The sequence below is a fragment of the Antechinus flavipes genome, chromosome 3, assembly GCF_016432865.1.
Source record: "Antechinus flavipes isolate AdamAnt ecotype Samford, QLD, Australia chromosome 3, AdamAnt_v2, whole genome shotgun sequence".
Classification (NCBI taxonomy): Eukaryota; Metazoa; Chordata; class Mammalia; order Dasyuromorphia; family Dasyuridae; genus Antechinus; species Antechinus flavipes.
In genome coordinates, this window is record NC_067400.1 from 596,777,510 (window position 1) to 596,793,474 (window position 15,965).

Sequence of the window (15,965 nt, forward strand, 5' to 3'; positions counted from 1 at the left end):
TCTCCTCTCCTGTGTCACACACTACTTTCCTGTTCCTCCCCCTTACACAATTGGAAGAATGATGGGAATAAGCATTTATGTATCATCTACTGTATGCTAAACAATTTCACAAATATCACTTCATGTGATTCTCACAACAACCCTAAGGGATAAGTACTATTATTATCAACATTTTACAGTTGAGGAAAATTAGGCTGAAAAAGGTGAAATGGTACTTAATAACTAACTGAACCAGGGAAGTAAGTATCGCTATCATCCCCATTATGCATGAATCAATTGATGTGAAGGGAATTTAGCTGACTCACCCAATCAGTTTCCAAGGCAGGATTTGAACTCCTGTCACACCATGCATACTTTTCATGACAGATACAAGAGTTCGACTACTTTTCTTACTTTTTTCTTTAACAATTTCGGATGGATATTTTTCATTTGCCCAGTAACAATGGGGCACTGGCCTGCCCTGGAGGCTGAGGAGCACCAAGGAGAGCACCTGGACCCTTCTTAGAGCTGTACAATCCACAGAACAGAGATAAGGCTAGCAGCCTACCTGTCTAACACCGCTCCAGTCTGTTCCAGGATCCAGCACCAGTCCCCTCAGTCGCCGGCTCTGACCAAGATATGGACAAACCTGAAGGAATAAAGAAAAAGCCAAATCTGACTGGGTGCCTTGAGATGTTGACTAAAGCAACAGGTAGAAATCTTGTCCCTAAAATCCCAGGCTCCCCTTTCAAAAGAGGGTCCTGGACTTAGAAATTAAGGAGATCTGGATTCTAATTCACCTTGTGATTGGCAGTATATATAGTATACCGCTATATTTAGTGGCAGTGTTGGGGATCAATGTGCTCCCCTTTCAAAAGAAGGTCATTGACTTGGAAAATAAGGAGACTTGGATTCTAATTCTATCTTATATACCGAAAAGCTGTGTAACCCTGGGCAAATCATGTTTACCTCTCTCAGTTCTCAATTTCTTTATCTGTAAAATGGGGATATCTGCAGTCTATATAGTGATAGTGTTGGGGATATCAAAGTGCTCCCTTTTCAGAAGAGGATCCTTCCCTTGACTTGGAAATTAAGGAGACCTGGATTCTAATTCTACCTTATGTACTGAGAAGCTGTGAAATCCTGAGTAAATCATGCTTACCTCACTGTCAATTGCTTCATCTGTAAAATGGGGATAATATCTGCAGCCTATCTAGCAGTAGTGCTGGGAATCGAGGCCAAGTGAAATAAGTCATTTTTAATATATCTGACCACCTAGGATTGAAGTGACCAATCCCAACTCCCCCCAGACTCCAGTCCTCGAACCCTGGTCACCTAATCATACCAGAGCTAAGACTGCTCCTGCTCCACAACCTTTATTCACTTCTATAGCTCTCCAGATCAGATGGCCCTTCCCCCTAGAATCCTGTCTCTCCCATTCAAATTAAAGCTCCTTCAGCTTAGTACTGGGCCTGGATCCGAAGTCAAATCCATCCTCCAACAGTAGCTGTGGGATGTTGATATGGGCTATGTAAATGCTAACTATTTTATGTCGTAATAATATCATTATTATATGTTATTTCTATTATAAGAATACTATTATTGTCATTGGCGCCTAATGCCTGGTGTTTTATGTAAATGTTATTAGCTATTTATTATTACTATTATTATCAACATTATCTCGTGTATAGATAGCAAGGTGAGAAGGGAAGGGTATGAGGGAATGGCAGAGGACTTTGTAGCCAGGTATCTGTCCATTCTACCTCGATTCTTATTGTTGAACCTTTGCTTAATGCTTAGACATGAATCTTCACCAGGGGACAAAGCCAGAACCAGAACTGAGGCCCAGAGAAGTTCAGGGATTTTATAGGATCGGACCTAAAGCTATGAGGGGCTTTTGAATTCAATTCTCTGGTTTCATAGACGAGAAGACTGAGGTTCAGAGGTGACGTGATTGGCTCGGGTGACCCATCTAGTATCTGAATCTGAAAGGATCTGAAAAGAGTGAACTGGACTCAGACCTTTCTACAACACTCATTCCAGTGTAGACCTGTGACTTTCAGAGATCTCTATCTCCAGAGTCACTAAAAAAAAAAAAAAAAATCCCAACAACTCTCTCCCCCAAACCAAAACAAACCAAAAATCCCACTTATTCTTGGGGTACAATAGTTGAAAATAGGCAAGGTGGTTTGCCATGTTCCCCCCTGCCCCCACCTCCAGGTTCCCAAGGGATTATTGGCAAATGGTTGAGGTTCTCTGAAGGGGCGGTGCTCCCACAGGGGTGCTTGGGGCAGGGGACCATCCAGCCTGGCAAGCCGGCTCCCCTCCCAGTGATTTGCAGTGACCCTAGAACAGTTAAGCTATTGTTTACCCCACAAAGGCTGGGAAAGGATAAAATTCAAGATGCGGAACAAGGTGACCTATTTATAAAACCTCCTTTCACCTGAAGATCAAATAACATCCTCCCACCCCCAGCCTTCCTTTCAGCCCCTACCTCCAGAGCTCCTCCCTCCTCCCTCACCCCAACTTGGCTGATTGCAGTCTGGGATTTTGCAAGGGAAGCTCTGGTGGTCACATTCCCTCATTACTGCAGTTCTCCCCTCCTAGACAAGGTAGGGAGCTGGTCAGCTTCTGCTTGAGCTCAAGGAACTAGGGAGCTCTTAAACCCTAAAGGTTATGGGAGAATAAGATCAATACAAGTCTCTAGAGCATAAAAAAGCTTCTCAACCTATGTTATGTCCCAGACTCCTCTTGACAGTCTGCTGAGGACCGCCCCACTCCCTTGTCAAAATCAAGATTTTAAATGTATAAAGTAAAATGCATCAGATTACGAAAGTTCACATGGTGACTAGAACCAGAAAAACACCATCCACAGTAACAAAACTGTGTGATGATCAACTATGATAGCTCTAGTGCTGCAAGACAATTCCAATAGACTTGGGATGGAAAACAGCATCTACATTCAGAGAAAGAACCATGGAGACTGGATGCAGATTGATGTATGCTACATTCACCTTTTATTTTATTTTATTCATTTTGTTTTGTTTTTTCTTTCTCGTGGTTCTTCCCTTTTGTTCTCATTTTTCTTTCCCAGCATGACTCATATGGAATATTTTTTAAATGATGGTACATGTATAACTTAAATCAAATCGCTTGCTGTCTTGGGAGGAGGGAAGGAGGGGAAAATATTTGGAACTCAAAATCTTACAAAAATGAATGCTGAAAACCATATTGACATGTAACTAGAAAAGTAATAGGCTATTAAAATAAAATTTTTTTAAATAAATTCACAGACTCTGGGTAAAGGACATCTTCCCAAGAAAAAAATGACAGGATGGGAAAATAAATAATTTTAGAGGAAGTGGCAGGGTGCTAGATTTGAGAGCCCAGAGGGATCTTGGAAGTCCTTTCATTCCACCTTTTCTTACAAAAAAGGAAAACTAAAGCCCAAGATAATCGCAGCAATAATCATAATAGCATTTTTATAGAGCAACAACAAGAGCTTTACAAATATTATTTCATTTGATTCCTACTACCACCCTGGGAAAGAGATATTACCATCTCCATTTCACAAATGAAGAAACTGGGCTGAAAGGCTAATTGCCCAGGGTCCCTTGGGCGGAAGACAAGTATCAGGGCTGGAATACTCCTGCTCAGGAAAAGGCTCAGCATGTCACGATGACAACCCATCCCCTTCCCCCTTACACAAGTTATCCAATTAGGAAAAAGACCCTCCTTTCCCCTCTCTTTCTTTCTCTGTCTCCTTGTCTGTCTCTGCCTGTCTCTGTCTCTCTTTCCCTTCGTCTCTCTTCATCCAACCACCCAGCTGTCAAAATAAGCTTTCTAAAGCACAGGCTTTAATTTTAGGGGCTCTAGTTTTAGGGATGGAAAGTTACATGGTTCAACCCCTTCCATGGGAAATTGAGGTTCATAAAGGTGAAGTGACTTGTTCCCAAATCCAGGCAGACAGTAAAAATGGCAAAGCTGGGAAGCTGACCCTATCACTTTCCTACTCAAAAGTCCTCAATGGCTCCCTATTACCTCTGGACTAAAATACAGTAACAAAGATACACATTCCTCAGGCTGGCATTTAAGGCTCCCTCAATCCGGTTCCTATCTTTCTGACTTCTTTCACATTATTCCTCTCTATGAACTCCAGAGCCTTAAAGCCTCTTCCCTCTGCATTCATAACTCTAATACCATGCTAACCTTCCCATCTTCTCAGCTCTGCTTCTCAGAATGACAGCATAGTGGAGAGAAGCTAGGGGCTGGGAGTCAGAAAGACCCGAGTTCAAATCCAGCCTCAGATAATTACTAACTAGGATTCTTGACAGGTCATTTTTATCTCTGAACAACAGGGTTGTTGGATCAAATGAAATTATAGTTGGAAACTGCTTTGGGAACCGTAAAGAGCTAAAGAAATCCAGGTTGTAATGAAGTGCCATGAAGAGCGACAGTTCTGGTTTGTGTCCCTGAATTACTGGTACCTAGCCCATACCCAAAGCTCCCCAGATGCTTGGCTGACAGAACCAAAAGGTCATTTCCAATCACCCCGCGGTAGGCAACTTCTTAATTTCCCCACTGTCCAATGTACAACTGAAGCTGCTTAAGAGCAGGGGTTGCTTTTCCTGGTACATAAGAGACACTTGTCGTGGAAAGGAACAAATGTCAATGGGAGGGAAGACTCCCTCCTAGGTTTTAGTCCCTCAATGAAGTATCTTTACAGCGAATATTTAGCAATGGCAAGTCTTTGGGAACACCTTCTGCCCATGAGTCAAGGAAATGATCCTTCAGCTCTGACCTCTAGGAAGTTCAGTTCCATTAAGCATTTGTTGAAATGGGTTCCGAAAACTTCTCTTGAGAGGGAGGGGGGCAATAAAAGCACTAACAGTCCCTAAGTCATCCCCTTTGACCTTAAAGGGCACAAACACACCTGCCTTCCACCTCCAGAAGGCTCCAAATGACTCATCAACGGCGCTTAGAAAACCACACAATCAGTTAAAGCCGTTGTCCCCTGGGAAATCAGGTCTGTATTCATTTAGATACGAAAAATTAAAAGTGAAAAAATAAAAGTTACTGGCTGTACTAATCATCAAGGTCACGGGTACATCATTCTATCTTTGCTGCCAAATGTTCCTCTCCATGAGAAGGTCCAGTTCTTAGAAGCTGGATAGACAGTGAGTCAATAAACATTTATTAAGCACCTATTGTCAGGTTCAGCACTAAATACTGGATAGGGAGCAGATGCTGACCTCAAAGGTCCTCAAATATTAACTTTACAACTTCACAAATGAGACAAAATATACTGAATGGCTACTGGATACCCCTAAGAGATTCTACTTCAGAAGACTATGGAAAAAAAGTACTGGGTTCAAATCCTGCCTCTTTCTCTGACCTTGGACAAATAATTTCATGCCTTTCAGTTTTCCTCATTCAAAAAATGAGGACTTTGGACCAGAAGATACTATCTATCTATGAGCCCATGAAGTCACAACCTCTTCATGCCAGTTTTCCTTTGTTAAGATCAGAGTGAGATTATTTGAATTATTTGGCCTTGGGCAGTTCATCTATGTGGACTTGCAACTTTTTACTCAGAAAAATGAAGGGATCGGATTGAGTGACTTCTGCTGTCCATTTCTTATGGATTGAGTGTTCTCAGAGTTTAAAGGAGTTTCCAGAATTGTGTGCCCGGTGGAGCATCTACTCACAGAGATCCAATTAATACTTCTTCTTGCCTCTTCCTCCCTGAAGCAGAAATATTTCTATATTATATCTTTGCCTAGAAAAAGCTCCCAATGGAACCAACCCTCTGAGGAAGAAAGTACTTCTCGCTATTAAGTATAGAGATAACTATTCTCACCCTGGGGCAGCTAGGTGCTGCAGTGGATAGAGCACTGGCCTTGGAGTCAGGAGAACCCGAGTTCAAATCGTGCCTCAGATTTATTAGTTGTATGACCCTAGCTAAACCACTTAACCCAGAATGCCAGGGGGAAAAAAGTAAAAGATTTGTTAAACATTAAATGACAATGTGATGGATAGAATTCTGGAAGATCCAGGTTCAAGGTCAATTACTGTAAAAGCTTCCTAACTGGTGTCCCTCTCTCAAGTCTGTCTTATACAATGACGCCAAAATTATTTTCCTTAAGTGCAGATGTGACCTTGTCGCTTCCATTCTCACCCAACTGAACAAATATAAACCAACTTCCCTCTTTAGCTTTTCAAGCCCTTCACGAGCTGGCCCCAGCCTATCTTCCCAGCCTCAGTGGATGTCATCCCTCCTTCTCCTCTCACACCTTGCAATCCAACAAAATTGGCCGTCTGTTTCTCATGTGAGCAAGACCTGCACCTCTCACCTCTGTACTTGCAAAGGCCGTGACAGAGATCCCACTTTGCCTCTGCTTTATGGAGTCCTTCCCTACCCTTAAGATGCATTTCACTCATCAGAAATCCTTGGGATCTCTGCTCCCCTTTCCCTCCTCCACCCCACTGCTGACATCTCCCTCCAAAAAGGACTACCAGGGACTTAATAACTCGGTCTGTGGTTATTCACGTTAGATTTAAGCCGTACATATTTTTAGATGTGCTGACTGCCTCCCTCTATTAGAAGGTAACCTGTACCAAAGCAGAAATGGTGTTCTTCTTTGTGTCTGTATTCCGAGCACACAACGGCTCCTTCCTTAATGAACCGATGGATTGGTTAACGCTCATTGATCACTGATGGATCAATCCTGCTTTGACCCTCACTCCCTGGATAATCTTGGTCCTATGATCCATCAAGACCTTTCTTATTTCTCTTTTCCACTTTATCTCTGATCATTTCACCTGGAAGTCTCCCAAGGCTAAAGTGCTAGTGACTCTCGGCTGTCCCCACAAGCGCCACTGAGCCCAGACTTCTATTAGTTTCCATTATCCCCCAAGTTCCTTGTGTCCTTGGCAGATTCACAGGCGAGGGTGCTGAAAGTATTATAGGATTAGGGATAAATCAATCTAAAGCCCTTTGGGGAGAGTGTGTGTGTGTGTGTGTGTGACTGTAGTCCACTTGCGGCGACCATCAAAAAGGCACCAACTGGAGAGCAGAACCTCTTTAAAAGAAAATGCTCCTGGTCAGACATGACAATAAAAATCCTTTTATTAAAGAGTATTTAAATGGATATTGATGCAGGAGGAAAGGATCTAGGGCCAGCAGATCTGGGTCCTGTGCCTGCTCTGCATGCTAAGAACTGTGACCGTGGGCAGGTCATTTCTCACTCCCGGAGGCCAGGATATCTTAGCTGTCAGGGTAGACTCCATGATTTCCAAGGTCAAGCTCTTTCCCGATCCAAAAATTTGTTCAAGCATTTTTTTAGTCATGTCTAACTCTTCTGACTCATTTTAGGGTTTTTTTTTTTTTTTGGCAGAGATAGTAGAATGGTTTGCCATTTCCTTCTCTAGCTCATTTTATAGATGGGGAAACTAAGGCAGACAGGTTTTCTGAGTTGCCTAGAGTTACACAGCTATGAAGTGTCAACTCAGGAAGGTGAGTCTTCCTAATTCCAGGCCTGGTACTTTCAAACAGCTAGCACTCTCACAGAGAGGTGAGGGCTCTCACCTTTGCCAACAGGTACTTAAATGAGTCCTTACTTCTTGGGTGCCACAGGAACCTGCCTCCGAGCTTCCCCTCCTCCCCTCGGCTTTACCAGCCTGGCGAGGGTTGATGGCCCCCCAAGTTCCTTTGTCTGCTAGGGGATACCTCAGGAGACCTTGCTGGGCAAGTCACTTAACCTTGTTCTTCTGTCTCACTTTCCCCCTCTGTTGGACGACATGACCTCTTTGGGTTCCAAATCTATGATCATCCGGCACCGAGAACCAGGGGATGTTGCCGGGCGGGAAGGGAGAGCTTAATCATAAAGGGGGGGGTTTTATCTGCCCAGAACTTGATCCATTTATCAACTCCAATCATGACAACCCTGTGAGAGAGGAGACATTATCCCCTATTTATGGATGGAAAAACTGAGGCAAAGAGAGATGAAGAGGGATGGCCACAATCAGCCAGCTAGTGAAGCATCCGAGCTGCAGTTAGAATCCTGGGGCTCTACTTTCTAAGCTCTGCTACCTAAGCGTGGACACGCAGACACTCGGCGTTTATACCTTCCCATGAAACGGACTGAATTTGGATGGACGTCCATAGCCACCCAGTCGCCGTTATCCCCAGGGCCCTCCTCTACCGTCTTTCTCAGGCACGGGTTGGGAGGGTGTGTACAACGCACCCCAAGGAAGGGCCCTTCTGGGCTGAAGAACAAACCCAGACCAGAAGCTTCCCAAGAACTGTCACATTTCAGGGCAACCTTGCAGGCTCGAGAGCCCAAGACAAGGGGAGCCCGCGCCGTCCAAGAATGCTCAAGGGCCAAGCGTTTCACGGTGCTGGGGGGTGGGTGTGTCACATGTGCCCCCGATACAGCCCAGCCCAGGAGGAGCCCGAGGAGAGCCGGGAGCCTGAGGCGTAGGGACGGAGGAGGGACGGACTCGGGCCGCAGGCAGCTGGCAGGTGGCCCCCTCGTTCCTGAAGTCCCGCCTAACGCCACGGGTACTCAGTCAATGGCATTCCCGCGGGGTAACCTGAGAGCCTTTGAGAGCCCAGTTAGTGTGCTCATGGCATGAGCAAAGGGAAAGTCCGAGGTACCTCTCTAACCTCTCTGGGGTATGGCCCTTGTCATCCCCTCGCCAGGGCCGGGGGAGGAAAAGAGCCCAAAGCCCGGCGGCAAGGAGCAGAGATCGGGGAGATGGCGAGAGCCGGGGGGACAATGGACCCTTCATCGATCCATGAATGCCATCCTTGTGGAACGGAGCCGGCATTGGCGGAGACATACACTGCTTTCTCGACGCCCCGGCTCCCTACCAAAAAAATCAACATTCCAAACAAGTCCAACTTCCAGAGGGCAGCTGGAAGGGCAGATTTCAAACGCAAACACCCCGACTTCTTGCCAACATAGCCATCGTGGTATGAAGAGCCCCGGTTTGCCACAGCTTCAACTCCTGCAAACCAGTCGGCATCCCTAAACCTCAGGTTCCTCCTCTGCAAACTGACAGGGTCGGTCCTCTCCAGGGTCAGGTTTATCGTCTACCACAACCTTGGGCCTCAGTTTCCCTCTCTGTAAAATGGCAGAGTGGTTCTCTTTGTCTCTGGGTGTATGAGCACTCAAGCAGAGGCGAGTAGAGACAGAACTTGCGACAAGAAGAGATTCATACACCATTTGGTCAAAAATCTCTAGATAAAAAACCGACCACTGATTTTCCAGAAAAATCACAATATGGAAACAATTCGGCCATGGCCGCATTTATGACCTGGGTGACCTAAATAAGTCCCCTCCCTCCCCTCCCAGCTCCAGACAACTGCTTCCGACTTCTCCCCCCGGGCAGTCCTCACATTGGGACAATCCCTGCTGGCCGGTGCCTGGCAGAGCGAGATGCTCTGCGTCCGCACGCAGGGACACAGGCCCACACAAAAGAGCCATTCAGGACGTCGGCCCGTCACCTGCTGGGAGCCCTCCTCGGCTCTGAGAGAGGAGATCAGCGCCCAGCGGGGTGGGCCGCAGACCGACGAGCTGCCCCCCCCCAGCCACGCCAGCTCGCCCCCCGGCCCCGGAAAAGCAATTAAAAAATACTTCTTCTTAAAAGAGCGGCCTTCCAGCTGAATGACCTCTGCTGGTGCTGGGCCCTGCTCTCAAACCGAGAAGGGCTGCCGGGGCAGGCGGGAGGCGGGAGCCGAGTCCCATAGGGCCCCCGGCTTCCCCAAATGGCCAAAGGGTAGTGAGGACCAGCAGCACCAAGCAATTCCTTCTCCCTCGCCTTCTTTTGTATCCTCAGCACAGTATCTGTAGGTGCTTAATACGTGCTAGCTGACTGCCTGATCAGAACCCAGGTCAGCTAAACGTTAATTAAGAGTTAAACAAAAATTAAGAGCCCATTGGCACTATGCTGGGAGTAGCGAATGCGGGCATCCCCGCCCCCAAGGATCCGTGGCAGGGCTGCTGGTGAAAAGGACCACACAGATGTGCGTACAAAAGAGAGAGGGACAATAAAGTCCAAATAAACACAGGACGTTTCGTTCTAAGGTGGTTTTGGGGAGCGGATTACTAACAGGAAGGGGGGAGCAGGATCATAAAGGTGGTGTTTGAGGGAAAAGGCAGAAGGATGATGCTAAACTTCGGAATCAGATGTCCTGAGTTCAAATCCCACTTTAGACATTTGCACTGGGAAAGTTACTTAACTTTTCTAAACCCCTGAGAAATCTAATAATAAAATAAATCCCTTAAAATTACTTAATAAAAATAAGTCATTAGTAATAATTCTCCCTTCCAGGGCTATCGTGCAGATCAAGGGAGACAGGTGGAGTGTGCAAAGTCACTTTGCAGCCCTAAAAGGAGAAGTTATTCTATTATTTCCCAGCAGCCTTATCGAGGAGCCCTTTCTGATGACCAGGGAGGACGTGGATGGGAGGGACCGAGGACCAAGGGACCGAGGATGGGAGGGACCGAGGACAGGAGGACGGCTGCTCTTAATGGGAAGAGACAAACTGATGGGAGCATTAGGACTCGAGTGCTTTAGAAAACCTCATGCACTTTGGAAAATGGGAGCCTTACGGCACAGGGCTGCAAGGCCCGGTTTTGCCTCTGTATACCTAGCCCAGCGCTGGGCGCACAAATGCTTGTTAAACTCAGTGCAGAGGAGGGACCTCCCCTCAAACCCCTTCCCACCACTCTGCCCTCACCCCGCCGTTCTCCTTTATGGACCCTGGGAACTGAGCCATGAGGGAGAGCGGGCAGGGGGCTGCCACATCTGGAAATGATCATTTCATACACGGCTAGTTCTCTGATGCCAGGGGGGCAATGGGGCAGATGGGAGAGGAGGCTTAGAGACGGGAGAGGAAGCCGCACGTGCTACTTGAAGGTGATGGGGTCATGGGGATCTCAGAGGCCACCTGATCCTATCCCCTCCCATTTTACAGGTGAACAAACTGAGGCCCAGGGGAGGAAAGTGATTGAAGACTATGGATTGACCTTAAAGGTCCTCTGGCCCATATTTAAAGATGAGAGAACTGGGAGTTAAGGACCTTGCCCGCAGCCATCCAGGTGGTAAGCAGGAGAGCCAGTGTGCCCTCTAAGGTTTCGTGTACCCCATCACGAAGGTCAACCTGAGCAGGTCAGCGTCCAGAGGCACGGCCCCTGTAAGCTGGAACGGACCAGGAAGGGAAACCCAGGTAGCCGAGGGCCCGAGGGAAGAGGCAAAGTTGGGGGCTGGCGCCCCAATCTCAGGCCAAGCCGGGTCGGGCCGGTCACGGACACAAATCAGGGTGAGCAATCTCCATCCACCCAGCACGCGCCTCCGCATAGCTGGCCTGTGACATCACAGGGCCACATTTAGAAAGGTATTTCCTCCGCAAGCTTAACTTTCCATAAAATTAAAAACAGCAAAATGTTTACCTTTTCAGTAAAAAAGTGTTTAAAAAGGCAGCGCAGGCCATTTGAATCCACGGCCCCTTCCCGGGCCAGCCTGGCCCCAGATCCTGGCCCCGGGTCCTCGCCACTCCAGGTACAGCCCAGTGAAAGCTCTCCCCAGGACGGATCTCGTCTCGGGGTCCCCCGAACGGCCGGACAAAGTGGGGTCCCCAGGCCGAGCGGCCTGGCTCGCCTTTCTCCCATCACTGGGCGCACCGCACAGCTCCGAGCCTGCCCAGTTTCCGTTCCCATATCAAAAGGGGCTTTTCTGCTGAGGCGGTGAGATCTGCCAGCAAAAGGAGCCGTGGGGACTGAGGTTTGGAGCACCGAAAACCCTTCCCCTCCAAACGTGCTGACAATGAATCACTGGAGTTTAATGGGAGCAGCAGCTGCGGACCCGGGAAGGCTTCTGGGGGAGAGATGTGGGCACCTCACGGGCCGCGGCCTTCTCTCCTCCGTCCCCAAGCAATCTGACCCGGCCTTCCAGAAGAGATGGAGATGGGAGGGAAAGGAAGGAGGGAGGAAGGAAAGAAGAGAGGAAGGAAGGAGGGAAGGAAAAAAGGGAAGAAGGAAGGAGGGAAGGAAGGGAGGAAGGGAGGAAGGAAGGAAGGAAGGAAAGGAGAGAAGGAAGGAAGGAAGGAAGGGAGGAAGGGAGGAAGGAAGGAAAGAAGGAGAGAAGGGAGGAAGGAAGGAAAGAAGGAGAGAAGGAAGGAAGGAAGGAAGGAAGGAAGGAAGGAAGGAAGGAAGGAAGGAAGGAAGGAAGGAAGGAAGGAAGGAAGGAAGGAAGGAAGGAGGAAAAAAGGAGAGAAGGAAGGAAAGAAGGAAAGAAGGGAGGAAGGGAAGGAAAGGGGGAGGAAGGAAGGAAGGAAGAAAGGAGGAAAGAGGGAGGGAGGGAGGGAGGAAGGATTTATTAAGTACCCACTATGTGACAGACTCTGTGCTTTACCCATATTATCTCAACCCTGTAATAATGACAATGATAAGGGCACCTTTGGAAGGGAAGCTCTTCCTAGCAGGAGAGTAGATGATTATTAACAATAAATAATTATTATTAAGTAGTAAAACACAGCATCAAATTTAAAGCTTAGATTCCCAAGAAGTTAAGCGACAGAATCATAGTCAGAAGGGACCAGTACTTAATCTAAATGTTTCATTTCCCAGACAGAAAAGTCACTTGTTCCAGGCCCCAGTTATTAGGAGGAGGATGGAGATTTGACACTACTTGTCAGACTCTCTCCCTGATCCTGGACAAATCACTTCATCCTGTTTACTTCAGTTTCCTCATCTATAAAATGACCTAGAGAAGGAATGGTGAACTACTCCACTGTTTTTGTCAAGAAAACCCTAGTAGGTAGGGGTCATGGAGAGTTGGACATGACCAAACAAGTGTCTGGATTTAGTTTCTATCACTCAATCTATTGAGCCATCCATCCACCCATCCATCATCCCTTGGCATATTTCACCAGCACTATACTATGTGTGACCTTGTCACTACCCTGCTCAAGAACCTTCAATGAGTCCCCATGTTCCTACCTAGAGCACAACTCCAAGCCCATCTCTCTTCATCATAAGCTCCCTCTTCTCTCCTGCCACCTCATCGCACCATGCCGTGTACCCCCTTCCCCGCCCCGCCTACCCCCTTCCCCACTTTAAACTCGCCCTGAAGAACAAAGATCCTGCGCAGTTAGACAATTCCATAAGCAAATCCCAGGGAGGAACAAATGGGGCAGAGCAGAAACAATGCTTCAATTGGAATCAGAGACCTGGGTGCGAATCTTGCCTGCGTGACCCAGAATAAGCTAGACAGTCCCTGGCACGTAGTGGGCATTTAACAATGTTTTGGGCCTCGGGTTTTGTTTTAACATTTAAAGGAAAAGGGGGGGGGGAAAGGGTGGCAGGCCAGTAAGGCTGGGGAGCAGAGTCTGGAGGAAACCCAAGTGCTCAGGAGGGGGACTGCAGCCGGCTAGTTCCCAGAAAGGGTCGGGGCCGTCCTTGGCTCAACCCTGGCCTCGGCCTGGAGCACCCCGCCGTCACCGAGGCAAAAGGGCCTTGGTTACCACAGAAAGGAAAACAAATAACAGGCTTGCCCCACCTCGGAGTGTGGCCATCTCTGAGCTGCTGGTAACAATTACAAGGTAATTTTCTTTTTTTTAAATAAAGCCCTTGCGACAGCGTCCAGATTACAGTCCACCCCCCCCCGCCCTTGCCACCATATCCGCAGCCCCCCCTCAGGGTTTGGGAAACCACACTCCAGCCCCATTAAAGAAAGACTGGTCCCCCCAAAAGCAGCCAGAGCAAACAGACGCCGGAGCAGCGACATTATCGTAAAGTCTGTTAGCCGCCGAATCCACAGCGAAGCAGAAATGCTCCTTCCTCCGCAGGGCCGGACGCCTGAGGGTGGCACTCTGACCGGACGGGCACCTTCCAGGCTCCCGAAAGGGGCTCTTCCTGTACTTGGTACCTGTAGAAGTCGGGGAGACCTACCCCAAACCCATCTGCAGCCTCCTCCTTCTCAACTCCGTGAAAGGAATGAAAGCTCACCCCGGGGGCAAATTAGCATGCGGAAACTCATTAACACACTCCAGTTATGAAACATTTTGTGATGACCAACCTGGCTGGGGGCCAGTGGAGACAAGCCAGAGCCGGGTCCCTCTCTCCCCTTCTGTTGCCAAGTCCTATAAACTACGGAATGACTCCAAGCCAAGAAGGAAAGAAAAAGAGAAACTGCAGAGCAATACTGTGTTTGTCAATCAGTCAAGAAGCATTTATGAAGCACCTACTGTATATCCACAGTGCCAAAAAAAGCTGCAGAACAGTACTGTGTTAGTCAATCACCATTTATGAAGCACCTTACTATATACCCATCACTGTGCCAAAAAAAAGCTGCAGAACAGTACTCTGTGTTAGTCAAGGACATTTATGAAGCACCTACTATAATACCCATCACTGTGCCAAAAGAAGCCGCAGAACAACACTCTGTTAGTCAATCAATCAAGAAGCATTTATGAAGCACCTACTATATAACCACGACTGTGCCAAAAGAAGCTGCAGAACAATACTCTGTTAGTCAATCGATCAAGAAGCATTTATGAAGCACCTACTATATACCTGTCAGCGTGCTAAGACAGTTGGAGATCCAAAGAGAGCCAAATGCAGAACTCACGATCTAATGAATTAATTCTCTAAGCTCTATTAATGAGTTCTCCCATTGTGACCTCCTCCCCTTACAAAGTCCAAACATCTGGATTTATCAGGAGACTACTGCATGTTCATCCCCCGGGGGGACACGAGGATGCTCAAGCAGGGTCCCCTTCTGTTCACGGCCAAAGCTTGGCCAGAGAAAGATGGCGCCTCCCATGCAGACAAGGGGAGTCACTTGCGAATGAATTACTATTTCCCCCACCTCGTGCATCAGGTTTCACTGAAATCCGACTGGTCCCCACAGACAAAGGTGGGGAAAGGTAGACCGGAGCAAGAAGAATTCTCCCCTTCCCTTGAACATCTGGGTTGACAATCAGCAGCTCCCCTCCCTCCAAAATAATTTTTACAGAAGGGGTGTTGATAGGGAACCGTCTCCTGAGACTGAAGAGGTTAAACAAGGTCTGGTCTCCCTCCTACAGGAAGGTACCCGCCACCTCCTCTGGGTCACCCACACGATTAGTCATTCATTCATTTATTTGGGGGCCAGTCTCCCCAGCCCCCTGCTACGGGGCCAGAGCCGCCCACCTAATTTCCTCTTACCTTGAGGGGTCCATTTTACTTCACACAAATTTGCCAGCCAGCAGAAACGTCTCAAGTTACCCCTTGTTTCCTAAGCCTTCCCCTTCCCCCCATCTCTACCTAAACAAGCCCCAAGAGGATGAAAGACATTCCTCCTACCCAGAGAGAAATGAATGAACGAATGAATCCTTCTTTCCCAGGCAGGGGGTTGCAGATGGCTGTTTTAGGGGGAGCCCCAATTCCCCTCAAAGGCACCTGTGAGAACAGGCCCTGCAGCCCAGGCTCCTAGAACGTGCCCTTCTGATCTCTGAGGCAGGGGTCACGGTCCCCAAAGAACCGGCACAAGGGCCCAGAGCCCACTCCCTCCCTGCCAAGGAGAGGCAGGCCGGACAGGATGAGATGCCCCAACAAAATTAAGTTAGCTCAGGAGGCAGAAAACAATATTCCCCACAAGTGAAGGGGAGCAGCTTCTCCCTCCATCTTTTCTCTCAACAATGATGGTTTTCCTTGGCAGAGAGGTCCCTGGAAGCTTGGGGGTCAGGGTGGCCATCTAAAGTAAAGTGAGAAGCAGTTTGGGGAAAGGGAAGGCCGGGGAGGGGTGGGGCTGCTAGAGACACAGGTGCAGCGGGCTGCTGGTGATGCTACAGGGCTCTGGCAGGAGGTCAGGGGTGGGAAGGGGGATGGAGAAAAAATAAACCCATGACCTAACCATGGAGGGAAGGCCTCTTGGTCCAAATAGCACCCAGAGGGAAGAGCAGCATCCTTCTGGAGGCCTGGCAAGTACCCCCAGCC

The 15,965-nt window shown here is 48.1% G+C and overlaps 1 protein-coding gene across 2 annotated transcripts in view; it reads right to left on the minus strand.

Moving 5' to 3' along the window:
• The window catches only part of SPSB1 (splA/ryanodine receptor domain and SOCS box containing 1), a 78,044-nt gene that overhangs the window by 22,016 nt on the left and 40,063 nt on the right, over positions 1-15,965 (minus strand). For both annotated transcript variants that reach the window (XM_051988622.1, XM_051988623.1), the window contains exon 2: positions 548-628. The gene's annotated coding sequence lies outside the window, so the exon portion shown is untranslated. The remainder of the gene's footprint in view (positions 1-547; positions 629-15,965) is intronic.